We start from the raw sequence: 13,211 nt of genomic DNA, 5'->3' as shown, positions 1-13,211 counted from the left end.
TTTTTCAGGATTTTTTGAACACTTTTGTGCCGTCCATGAAGTCGAATCCAGGCCACCCACTATTCGTCAATTGGTCCATTTTTCGACAGTGGGACTGTCGAATCTGTTATTTATTGAATATGTTGAATTCAGGTCCCAGCGGGAGGGTTTCAACTGTCGAATTGTGTCGATTCCAAAAACGGTCGAATTCCAGCCGGAATTTGACCGCAATTGCATATACCCCATAGACAACATACAAACTCCAAACAAAAAGGTCTCTGTTTGTGCACATACATGCAGCGTGCACAGGAAATATGGTAGCACACGCATCCACACAGACAAGCCACAAAGATATATTCAACACATATTTCATACAACACATAAATTACACTTAGACAAAACATGTCAAGCACCAGACATTATAATGTATTTATATAATAGAGTGTAACATCAGATATATATGTATTATTGGAACGGAACAAGTTAAGTATATCATGCTTTGTGTCAAAATTATCAGGAGAATGTGTGTATTAATTTGATAGCTATGGGTAGATTGTAGCACATTGCAACAATTAGTTATGCCCAAATGTATGAATACAAAGGACTTCCTGAAGACTTGAAACTGGATTCACAGTCATGGCCCTGGGGGCAGATACATGTGTTTGCAACATAGTACAAAAGCCCTCACATTGACCTATGAGCCGTTGAGTTCTTGAGAGGTCTAGCCTTTGGACCAATGGAAGAAGATGAAACCCACTGTTGTATACACCCATTATTTTACTGTATAAACATAGGGACCCAGAAGCAGGGAACTCTTACACATTCTCATTCTCTCTCTGATACATTCTCGTACACTCTCACTCACACACACACACGCGCGCACACACACACACACACACACACACACACACACACACACACACACACACACACCCACCCCCTTATCAGAAGTCTCCTACCTGATGACAGGCTGCCTGGGACCAGTGAAACTAAGCGTATGTATATTGGCTGCAACTGATTTAATGTAACTACAACTGCGTCTTTTATAACTGTAACTCTGTAACCATATATATTATAACTGAATGATATACTGTACATATGTAATTTTGTATGCATACCCTTTTAATATCAAATATATATATATATATATATATATCTATCTCTGAGCAATGGACCTCAGCTTACAATGTGTGCGACTGCTTGCTTTCTCTTAAGGGATATAGTGTTGCGACGTTCAGTGTACTTTTATCGTATATGGGCCCTCATTCCGAGTTGTTCGCTCGCAAGGCGATTTTAGCAGAGTTACACACGCTAAGCCGCCGCCTACTGGGAGTGAATCTTAGCTTCTTAAAATTGCGAACGATGTATTCGCAATATTGCGATTACAAACTACTTAGCAGTTTCAGAGTAGCTTCAGACTTACTCGGCATCTGCGATCAGTTCAGTGCTTGTCGTTCCTGGTTTGACGTCACAAACACACCCAGCGTTCGCCCAGACACTCCTCCGTTTCTCCAGCCACTCCCGCGTTTTTTCCGGAAACGGTAGCGTTTTTTATCCACACGCCCATAAAACGCCGTGTTTCCGCCCAGTAACACCCATTTCCTGTCAATCACACTACGATCGCCTGAGCGAAGAAAAAGCCGTGAGTAAAAATACTATCTTCAAAGCAAATTTACTTGGTGCAGTCGCAGTGCGAACATTGCGCATGCGTACTAAGCAGAAAAACGCTGCGATGCGAAGAAAATTACCTAGCGAACGACTCGGAATGAGGGCCATGGTTATAAGTTGTGCCTTGCGTCCGCAGTATATATTAACGCTGGCATTGAAATGTTTATTTAGTAATAATTTGAAATTCACACTATTCAGATGATTATCTACTTGTCACTGTTAGTATTGGGAGTCTGGAGTACTTTGACAATTTTTTACCTCCAGCCGAGTTCACCTGTGTGACCCGAACCCCCCCCCCCCCCCCTCTAAGTTTATTATTTTGGCTGATTCTCTTCTGTCTTTATGTTGCTTTGAGTGGCATGAAGCTTGTCTAAATGGACATTTCCATTCATTCCATTTTTTTTTTTGCCAGATTCTCAACTAGTCTTTAAAGTGATTTAGTTTAATTACAGCACTGTGGCCTTACAATTTTTATAAATGTAACTTTTCTTTTTACTTCTCCCTCCCTTATAGGTTTGCTAAAGTGTGAGATTTGGGTGGTTGGTCACTCTTATGTTTTTTTGGACAGCTAAGTTTATGGCCTCCTATGGGGCTCCATGTTTTTCAGAGTCTGCAGAAGTGAGATGGATAGGATTGAGGGGCATGTTATGGAGGGATTTGAAAGCCAAGCTTCAAGAACAAGTGAGGCTGTGTGGCTTGCCTAGGATTTTGGTTATCCATTTAGATGGGAATGATTTTAAATGAAGGAATACTTTGGATCTGTGGTTTGCAAGATGGTGTGGTTTTGTATCGTGCCTTTGTTATGTTGGCAAGGAGTGACCCATTTTTGAGCAATTGATGAGGCCCAGAAGAAAGGTAATTCAGTTGTAGCTAAATTCATGTTGGTTAATGGAGGTGCTGTGGTTAGGCACTCTAGAATTAGATTTTGGTATTTTTACCTATTTAGGGCTGTTGGGGTGCATTTCGCTACAGAGGGCTTGTGTCTTTTCATTGAGAATCTGTTTTCGTTAGTGTATGATATCGGGTAGGTGTATGGTGGTGGAGAGTGGTTTCTGTAAGCAGAACCTCACTTTTGACATAAAAGAATGGCAGGTTAATCTGTTAGTTGGTTTTAGGTGTGCTCACCTTCATTGACTGATATACTGTACATCTGCTGTAACACCTTACCGGGGGCAACCTCATCATCTGTACAGGTGGGTAGTCAAGGCAGAAGGTTGAGTAGATACCTTTTGTGTTCTTAGATCAGTTGACTTCACCGTTTTATAGAGTGGGTTGTGTATTTTGGGCTTGGGCTGTTTTATAGCCATTCTTTTTTGCCACCATACTTTTGATTATTAATTATCTTATATGATCATTAAACTACATAGTCATTTGAATAAATAACTGACATTTTTCTGCCAAATCCATGTATTTGTGTCTTCATTTTAATTAGTTTAGTATAATATTATGTTTGATTATATGTTGATGCAAGCATAGGACAATTCTCAGCCGATAGAAGGTTTAATTTTACATATATGACATAATTATTAACTAAAATATTCAAAATGGGCAAAGGAGGGACATTCTGCCTTTACATAACCCATTTCTAACAATCAAAAGTCTCCTTAATTATTTATAGAAAAGGCCAAAAGAAAAAGTAAGGTATCATAACAAGAAGAACACACAGAACTAACAGTGGAAAATAACTATAGGTGTTTCTGGGACTGTGCCAGTGCAAAAAAATAAGAAATCCCTGCTAACGTTTTAACCACTACTTACCCAGACTTACCTGTTAAATAAAATTCCCAAACAATGGAAAGCATCAAATGGTTACCTTTATTTGAGTTACAGTCACAAAACCACAGGTAATCCGACCACAAGGGCAGGCTAGATGGACCATGTGATTCCTTTCCTATCTGCTATTAAATTCTATGTTTCTCTAATGCTTGATATGTTCTGGGAGATCCAGGCCCAATCACATTGTCGGCTTAGCACTCCATGCCAGCTTGATAACCTGCCAGACATAAGAAGAGTACAACTCACTAACTAGTTAGGTTTGTAAGCAGAAATCATGAGGTGTGTTTACAGTAAAAATGTCAATATTTATTTGTATAATAAATGGGATGCATTTAGCATCCTGGCATACATGTGACCAATGCCGGGAATCTTGACATCACTCAGTAGACCGCTGCTGGATCGCCGACAGCTGACATCCAGAAGGGGACTATTGGGGTACGGATTAGGGCCTGGGGGGGTCAGGGTTAGGCACTAGGGGGGCCATCGCCGCCTTAGGGTTATCAGTAGCTGCTCCGTTGGTTGTGAGGGTAGAAATACTTACCCCCTCCGATGGCAGGATCTTCAATGTTGGGATGCCGCTGTTGGTCATGTGACCGCCGGGATATAGTATGTATTCCTAATACATGGAGCACAAACAGATGAATCTGGAATGTCAATATTCTAAATGGATAAATAGAATTTAAGATAGAGTCCAGGTACATGCAATAGAGTCCAGGTACATGCAATAACTGTGACAGGACCAGAGCCCCTCAGTACTGTATATCCAACAAGAGACCTCAAGTTACATCTAGCACAGGTCTTACCAGTGAATGCTGGTTGCTGAGGTGAATGTAGATAGTGATCACAATGCTGTTTTGGTGAATACTGGAGCGATGTACCAAAAGATATTTCACCAGATGTCAGACAATAGAGTAATACCACTTTTATACTAAAATGACAGGTCGCACCCGGGAGCCCCATCAAGAGACCCCTTTCAGACACCGGCACGACTTGGCATATTGCTGGGTTGGTAATGTCACAGCTGACATTGCGTAGGTGGCACTTGGAGATTAAATGATCTTCAAGTGCAGCCTCTATGCAGTGAATGGATCCTGGGTCACATCGACCTGGCAAACCCATTTACACAACACAGGACCTTCCCAGGACCAACCATGCAAGCTAGCCAGTCAGGGCCGTCTTTTCGTATGGGCTCAATGGGCTCTTGCCCAAGGGCCCCAGGCTGATAGCTGAGGGTCCCCTCTTTCCAGGGGTACCAGATTTTTGAAAATAGGCCCTGGGGAACCGGAGATATCCGACTTGAAAGCAGTGGTCCTCATCCAAGCCTATTAATTGCTCTTCCCAGCCATATATCTTGGGTTTTGTCTGACTAAGAGTTTTTCTGATGATATAAACCAAAAGCTGAGACTCTCCCCTTTTGGTAGACACTGACAGCTTGTCTCTACTATGCCCAGAACCAGAGATATCAGTCTTCAAGCAGCTGGTCCCAGCTCCAGCTCCACATGCCTAATATGCAGTTTTATATTTTCGTTGGTGAATTGCTCTGGCTCCTGAACTCTGATCCCCAAGTCCCCAGTACCTCCTGAAAAGTGTCCCGAGAACCTCCAAAAAGGTGGGACTCTCTAGTTTTTTATCCTATTCAAAGCTAAGAAATTTATTTTCAGGAACTTGAGATATCTGCAGTCAAGCAAGCTGCCCTCCCACCGGAAAATGATAAATATTAAGCCCACTCCACTATCCAGTACTCCCCTACATATTAAACACCCTCTACCACCCTGGAATTCATGTACCAGGGACCCTTCATTCAGCACAATGCCCCCTTCTGCCGTTTAGCCCCATCTGTGCAGTACAGGAGTAAGTAGCAGAAATTACTGCTCCAGGTCCTACATGCAGAGCGGAAGATACAGCACCCCCTACTGCCCGTGGGACATCAAAGCTGCTGCTGATAGCAAACCCCACCCCTACTGCTGGAGGATGGGTAGGGGGCCCAGTGTATTGTTTGCCCAGGGGCCTACACTGCTATTAAGATGGCCCTGTAGCCAGGTTGGATTCCCGGGTAAGTCAACCTGGGTTAACCCTTTTTCACCGAGCCTCTCCTGTGTTATCACAGCATTAACCCAGATTTTTAGTGGCGGTGTAAAAGGGGTATAAGTGAACATGAAGGAAAATAGCTACACTATGCAGATTTGGCAATATAGGACACATTCTACTTAGCCAGGAATTGATGCTTAGCACCTGCCAGACTGGAAACAGAAACATGACTGCCTGGCTGGGAGCCAATGCAGAGTCCCCACTAAGCTCTACAAGGATCAGAACCAGGGATCACAGTAAGTTTTACCTAGAAATGAGTGGTTTTGGTTTCCTGAGAACTGAACTCCCCCAAACATCATGCTCCAAGCCCGGTACCAAGTCCGGCTTGGGACTTCCCGCAAGACTCTGACACCAGAACGAGGCAAAACGTCATCAACCCACTGTCAGAATCTCGCAGGTTTTGGATACCATATAAACAGCCACGCGTCGCCGCCATTTTCACTCCGGACTTAGAGAGTGAGGGAGACAGACCTCTGTCTCTCTATGGGTGGTGGAGTTGAGTGGGGTTAGTGTGTGCTCTGTAGGGGTGCTGCTGCAGTCACTGTGGTGTACCTGTGCTGTGTTAAGGGTGCTGTCCTGGCTGTCACTGGTGTTTCATGTGCTGCAGCTGTACATAAGTGTTGCTGTCCTGGCTGTCACTGTGTTGTACAGAGTGCAGGAGTACTGTCCTCCTGCATGCTGGAAAACATAGGAGTGTTGCTGGCCTTATATGTTGCAAAAAGTCAGGGGTGCAGTTGTTAAAAATTAAAAGCACATTGCTGTATGCTGTAAAATATAGGGGTGTTGCTGTTCAAATAACATTACACTGGCCCTGTTTGTTGTAAAAATTCAGGTGTGCAGCTGTTAGAAATTAAAAGCACACAGCTGTATGCTGTATAAGATAGGGGTGTTGCTGTTCAAACAATATTACACTGGCCCCGTATGCTATAAAAATTCAGGGGTGCAGTTGTTAAAAATTAAAAGCACACTGCTTCTGTATGCTGTAAAATATAGGGGTGTTGCTGGCCTTCTATATTGTAAAAATTCAGAGGTGCAGTTGTAAAAAAATAAAAGCACGCTGCTCCTGTATGCTGTAAAATATTGGGGTGCTGCTGGCCCTGTATTCTATAAAAATTCAGAGGTGCAGTGAAAATCAATTTACACTGGCCCTGTCTTGCATGCTGTAATAATTCTAGGGTGCATTGAAAATCAATGTACACTGGCCCTGTCTTGTATGCTGTAATTATTCTAGGGTGCAGTGAAAATCAATGTACACTGGCCCTGTCTTTTATGCTGTAATTATTCCAGGGTGCAGTGAAAATCAATGTACACTAGCCCTTTCTTGTATGCTGTAATAATTCTAGGGTGCAGTGAAAATCAATGTACACTAGCCCTGTCTTGTATGCTGTAATTATTGTAGGGTTCAGTGGAAATCAATGTACACTGGCCCTGTCTTGTATGCTGTAATTATTCTAGGGTGCAGTGAAAATGAATGTTAACCACCTTAGAACACCCTTCCTTATACGTCACCTGCAGCACATTCATCATAAGTCATTGGCAAGTTCAGAAACTTTGGGTAATTGCGTAAGCAGTTCTCTGACACCTAAATGATGTGGTTTTGTTTGAGTATTATTTATCTGTGAGGCTGAGGATGTAAACACTGAAGGGAGTTGGGGGGGGGGGGGGATATGAGGATGAGGAAGACATCTTGCCACTGTAGAGCCAGTTTGTGCAAGGAGAGATTAATTGATTCATTTTTGGTGGGGGCCCAAACAAACCAACCATTTCAGCCACAGTCCTGTGGCAGACCCTGTCGCTGAAATGATTGGTTTGTTAAAGTGTGCATGTCCTATTTATACAACATGAGGGTGGGTGGGGAGGGCTTCTTTGCATTATGTGCTCTTTGGGGCCTAGTATTTCAAACTGCCATCCTGTCTGACACTGCAGTGCCACTCCTAGATGAGCGAGGTGTTTGTGGCCCCCACTTGGGTCGCTTAGTTTAGTAATCCAGCTACCTAATTGCATCTATTTTTCATCTTTGCATTATGTGCTCTTTGGGGACTAGTTTTTAAAAGTGCCATCCTGTCTGACACTGCAGTGCCACTCCTAGGATCCATGTGATCCTGGATGGGACAGGTGTTTGTGCCACCCACTTGGGTTGCTTAGCTTAGTCATCCAGCTACCTCATTGTACATCTTTTTCTTCTTTGCAATATGTGCTCTTTGCGGCCTTGTTTTTAAAACTGCAATCCTGTTTGACACTGCAGTGCCACTCCTAGATGGGCCAGGTGTTTGTGCTGCCCACTTGGATAGCTTAGTTTAGTCATCCAGCTACAGATGGGTCCATGTTTATCTTGATTTTTAATAGGATTAACTGACACTGGTCAATCGGACTTAATCCCCTGCTGTAATGACTGTATTATTCTCTGTATTGTATTGCAGCTGAGAACAATAGATGAAGGGTTTCTGTTAATAAACCATGTTGTGCCTAGGCACAGCAAACTAGCCAAGTTAACCGTGGACCCATCTGTACCTCATTGAACATCTTTTTCTACTTTGCAATATGTGCTCTTTGGGGCCTAGTTTTTAAAACTGCCATCCTGTCTGACACTGCAGTGCCACTCCTAGATGGGCCAGGTGTTTGTGCCACCCACTTGTGTCACTTAGCTTAATCATCCAGCGACCTCGGCAGGGATGTGCGGTGAGCTAAATAGCTCAGGAGGCACTGGCTAGCACCAGAGCCAGATTTACATGCAATTTATGAGCCAAAGCGTACATCTTGGCATTAAACACAGGTGCAGCAGTATAAACTCCTGGAAATCTGATGAGTTTTGATCAGAGATGTGCCTGACGAAGCCCTTACAGGCGAAACGCATTGAGTGCAGATAACATCGATCCCGAGCGACGCTATGCAGCGCTACGAGCAGCGGGCACGGGATTTCCGCCGGCGGAATCCGGATCTCTTTTAGCGGCTTTGGGAACCTCACAGCCAGTGAGTTTGCTCTATTGGGGACGTCATTTTGACATCATCTAAGGCTATAAAGGTACCTCCGCACTATAAAGGGACTGTCTAAATACAATATCAGCGGCCGTGCAGATGCACTAAATAGCGAATGTGGAGATCCCATTGACAACGGTATCGATTTATTTCAATATAGCCCCAAGTGTGCAAACTAAATATAATCTTTGGAAAAGATACCATTTGCGATTGACTTTACTAAGATAGAGGGAGTAAGTCGCGGACAAGCACGTCCTTTCTATTTTTTCATTATCCGCAGTGACTTTTATATACTGGAGACCACCACATCACTGTGGGGTATAAGAACTTTTTATCTACATCCCTATATGTATTAGAGATGAGCGGGTTCGGTTCCTCGGAATCCGAACCCCCCCGAACTTCAGCCTTTTTACACGGGTCCGAGGCAGGTTCGAACCTTCCCGCCTTGCTCGGCTAACCCGAGCGCGCCCGAACGTCATCATCCCGCTGTCGGATTCTCGCGAGGCTCGAATTCTATCGCGAGACTCGGATTCTATATAAGGAGCCGCGCGTCGCTGCCATTTTCACACGTGCATTGAGATTGATAGGGAGAGGACGTGGCTGGCGTCCTCTCCGTTTATAGTTACTGTTAGTAGTTAGTTGATCTGATTGCTGCTTAGCTTATTGTGGGGAGGATTGGGGAGAGCTGTTAGGAGGAGTACAGTCAGTGCAGAGTTTTGCTAGTTTTTTTTAATCCGTTCTCTGCCTGAAAAAAACGCTCCATACCATATCTGTGCTCAGCCTCAGTGTGCTGCATGATATATCTATGTATATCTGACTGTGCTGAGTGCTCACTGCTCACACAGCTGAATTGTGGGGGAGACTGGGGTGCAGTTATAGCAGGAGTACAGTGCACACTTTTGCTGCCAGTGTGACTGACCAGTGACCACCAGTATATTGTCTGCCTGAAAAAGTTAAACACTCCTGTGGTGTTTTTTTTTTATTCTATAAAAGCATTCTGCTGACAGTGTCCAGCAGGTCCGTCATTCATTATATTATATAAATATTTACCTGCAGTAGTGTTATATTTTTTTTGTTCATCTCTATCATCTTTATCATCTCTATATTAGCAGACGCAGTACGGTAGTCCACGGCTGTGGCTACCTCTGTGTCGTCAGTGCTCGTCCATAATTGTTAACCTACCTGTGGTGGTTTTTTTTTTTCTATCTTCTTCATACTAGTAGTTTAGGAGTCTGCTGACAGTGTCCAGCAGGTCCGTCATTATATTATATATACCTGCAGTAGTGATATATATATATATTTTTTATATCATTATCATCTCTATACTAGCAGACGCAGTACGGTAGTCCACGGCTGTAGCTACCTCTGTGTCGTCAGTGCTCGTCCATAATTGTATACCTACCTGTGGGGGTTTTTTTTTTTCTATCTTCTTCATACTAGTAGTTTAGGAGTCTGCTGACAGTGTCCAGCAGGTCCGTCATTATATTATATATACCTGCAGTAGTGATATATATATATTTTTTATATCATTATCATCTCTATACTAGCAGACGCAGTACGGTAGTCCACGGCTGTAGCTACCTCTGTGTCGTCAGTGCTCGTCCATAATTGTATACCTACCTGTGGTGGGTTTTTTTTTTCTATCTTCTTCATACTAGTAGTTTAGGAGTCTGCTGACAGTGTCCAGCAGGTCCGTCATTATATTATATATACCTGCAGTAGTGATATATATATTTTTTTTATATCATTATCATCTCTATACTAGCAGACGCAGTACGGTAGTCCACGGCTGTAGCTACCTCTGTGTCGTCAGTGCTCGTCCATAATTGTATACCTACCTGTGGTGGGGTTTTTTTTTCTATCTTCTTCATACTAGTAGTTTAGGAGTCTGCTGACAGTGTCCAGCAGGTCCGTCATTATATTATATATACCTGCAGTAGTGATATATATATATTTTTTATATCATTATCATCTCTATACTAGCAGACGCAGTACGGTAGTCCACGGCTGTAGCTACCTCTGTGTCGTCAGTGCTCGTCCATAATTGTATACCTACCTGTGGTGGGGTTTTTTTTTCTATCTTCTTCATACTAGTAGTTTAGGAGTCTGCTGACAGTGTCCAGCAGGTCCGTCATTATATTATATATACCTGCAGTAGTGATATATATATATTTTTTATATCATTATCATCTCTATAATAGCAGACGCAGTACGGTAGTCCACGGCTGTAGCTACCTCTGTGTCGTCAGTCACTCATCATCCATAAGTATACTAGTATCCATCCATCTCCATTGTTTACCTGAGGTGCCTTTTAGTTGTGCCTAATAAAATATGTAGAACAAAAATGTTGAGGTTCCAAAAATAGGGAAAGATCAAGATCCACTTCCACCTCGTGCTGAAGCTGCTGCCACTAGTCATGGCCGAGATGATGAAATTCCATCAACGTCGTCTGCCAAGGCCGATGCCCAATGTCATAGTACAGAGCATGTAAAATCCAAAACACAAAATATCAGTAAAAAAAGGACTCAAAAATCTAAAATAAAATCGTCGGAGGAGAAGCGTAAACTTGCCAATATGCCATTTACCACACGGAGTGGCAAGGAACGGCTGAGGCCCTGGCCTATGTTCATGGCTAGTGGTTCAGCTTCACATGAGGATGGAAGCACTCAGCCTCTCGCTAGAAAAATGAAAAGACTTAAGCTGGCAAAAGCACAGCAAAGAACTGTGCGTTCTTCGAAATCACAAATCCACAAGGAGAGTCCAATTGTGTCGGTTGCGATGCCTGACCTTCCCAACACTGGACGTGAAGAGCATGCGACTTCCACCATTTGCACGCCCCCTGCAAGTGCTGGAAGGATCACCCGCAGTCCAGTTCCTGATAGTCAGATTGAAGATGTCAGTGTTGAAGTACACCAGGATGAGGAGGATATGGGTGTTGCTGGCGCTGGGGAGGAAATTGACAAGGAGGATTCTGATGGTGAGGTGGTTTGTTTAAGTCAGGCACCCGGGGAGACACCTGTTGTCCGTGGGAGGAATATGGCCATTGACATGCCTGGTGAAAATACCAAAAAAATCAGCTCTTCGGTGTGGAAGTATTTCAACAGAAATGCGGACAACATTTGTCAAGCCGTGTGTTGCCTTTGTCAAGCTGTAATAAGTAGGGGTAAGGACGTTAACCACCTCGGAACATCCTCCCTTATACGTCACCTGCAGCGCATTCATCATAAGTCAGTGACACGTTCAAAAACTTTGGGCGACAGCGGAAGCAGTCCACTGACCAGTAAATCCCTTCCTCTTGTAACCAAGCTCACGCAAACCACCCCACCAACTCCCTCAGTGTCAATTTCCTCCTTCCCCAGGAATGCCAATAGTCCTGCAGGCCATGTCACTGGCAATTCTGACGAGTCCTCTCCTGCCTGGGATTCCCCCGATGCATCCTTGCGTGTAACGCCTACTGCTGCTGGCGCTGCTGTTGTTGCTGCTGGGAGTCGATGGTCATCCCAGAGGGGAAGTCGTAAGACCACTTTTACTACTTCCACCAAGCAATTGACTGTCCAACAGTCCTTTGCGAGGAAGATGAAATATCACAGCAGTCATCCTGCTGCAAAGCGGATAACTGAGGCCTTGGCATCCCGGGCGGTGAGAAACGTGGTTCCGGTATCCATCATTACTGCAGAGCCAACTATAGACTTGTTTGAGGTACTGTGTCCCCGGTACCAAATACCATCTAGGTTCCATTTCTCTAGGCAGGCGATACCGAAAATGTACACAGACCTCAGAAAAAGACTCACCAGTGTCCTAAAAAATGCAGTTGTACCCAATGTCCACTTAACCACGGATATGTGGACAAGTGGAGCAGGGCAGGGTCAGGACTATATGACTGTGACAGCCCACTGGGTAGATGTATTGACTCCCGCCGCAAGAACAGCAGCGGCGGCACCAGTAGCAGCATCTCGCAAACGCCAACTCTTTCCTAGGCAGGCTACGCTTTGTATCACCGCTTTCCAGAATACGCACACAGCTAAAAACCTCTTACGGCAACTGAGGAAGATCATCGCAGAATGGCTTACCCCAATTGGACTCTCCTGTGGATTTGTGGCATCGGACAACGCCAGCAATATTGTGTGTGCATTAAATATGGGCAAATTCCAGCACGTCCCATGTTTTGCACATACCTTGAATTTGGTGGTGCAGAATTATTTAAAAAACGAGAGGGGCGTGCAAGAGATGCTGTCGGTGGCCAGAAGAATTGCGGGACACTTTTGGCGTACAGGCACCACGTACAGAAGACTGGAGCAACACCAAAAACGCCTGAACCTGCCCTGCCATCATCTGAAGCAAGAAGTGGTAACGAGGTGGAATTCAACCCTCTATATGCTTCAGAGGTTGGAGGAGCAGCAAAAGGCCATTCAAGCCTATACAACTGACCACGATATAGGAGGTGGAATGCACCTGTCTCAAGCGCAGTGGAGAATGATTTCAACGTTGTGCAAGGTTCTGCAACCCTTTGAACTTGCCACACGTGAAGTCAGTTCAGACACTGCCAGCCTGAGTCAGGTCATTCCCCTCATCAGGCTTTTGCAGAAGAAGCTGGAGACATTGAAGGAGGAGCTAACAATGATCGATTCCGCTAGGCATGTGGGACTTGTGGATGGAGCCCTTAATTCGCTTAACAAGGATTCACGGGTGGTCAATCTGTTGAAATCAGAGCACTACATTTTGGC

Source organism: Pseudophryne corroboree, chromosome 2 (assembly GCF_028390025.1).
Source record: "Pseudophryne corroboree isolate aPseCor3 chromosome 2, aPseCor3.hap2, whole genome shotgun sequence".
Taxonomy (NCBI): Eukaryota; Metazoa; Chordata; class Amphibia; order Anura; family Myobatrachidae; genus Pseudophryne; species Pseudophryne corroboree.
The sequence above is the reverse complement of the archived record's forward strand: the minus strand, read 5'-3'. Positions refer to the sequence as shown.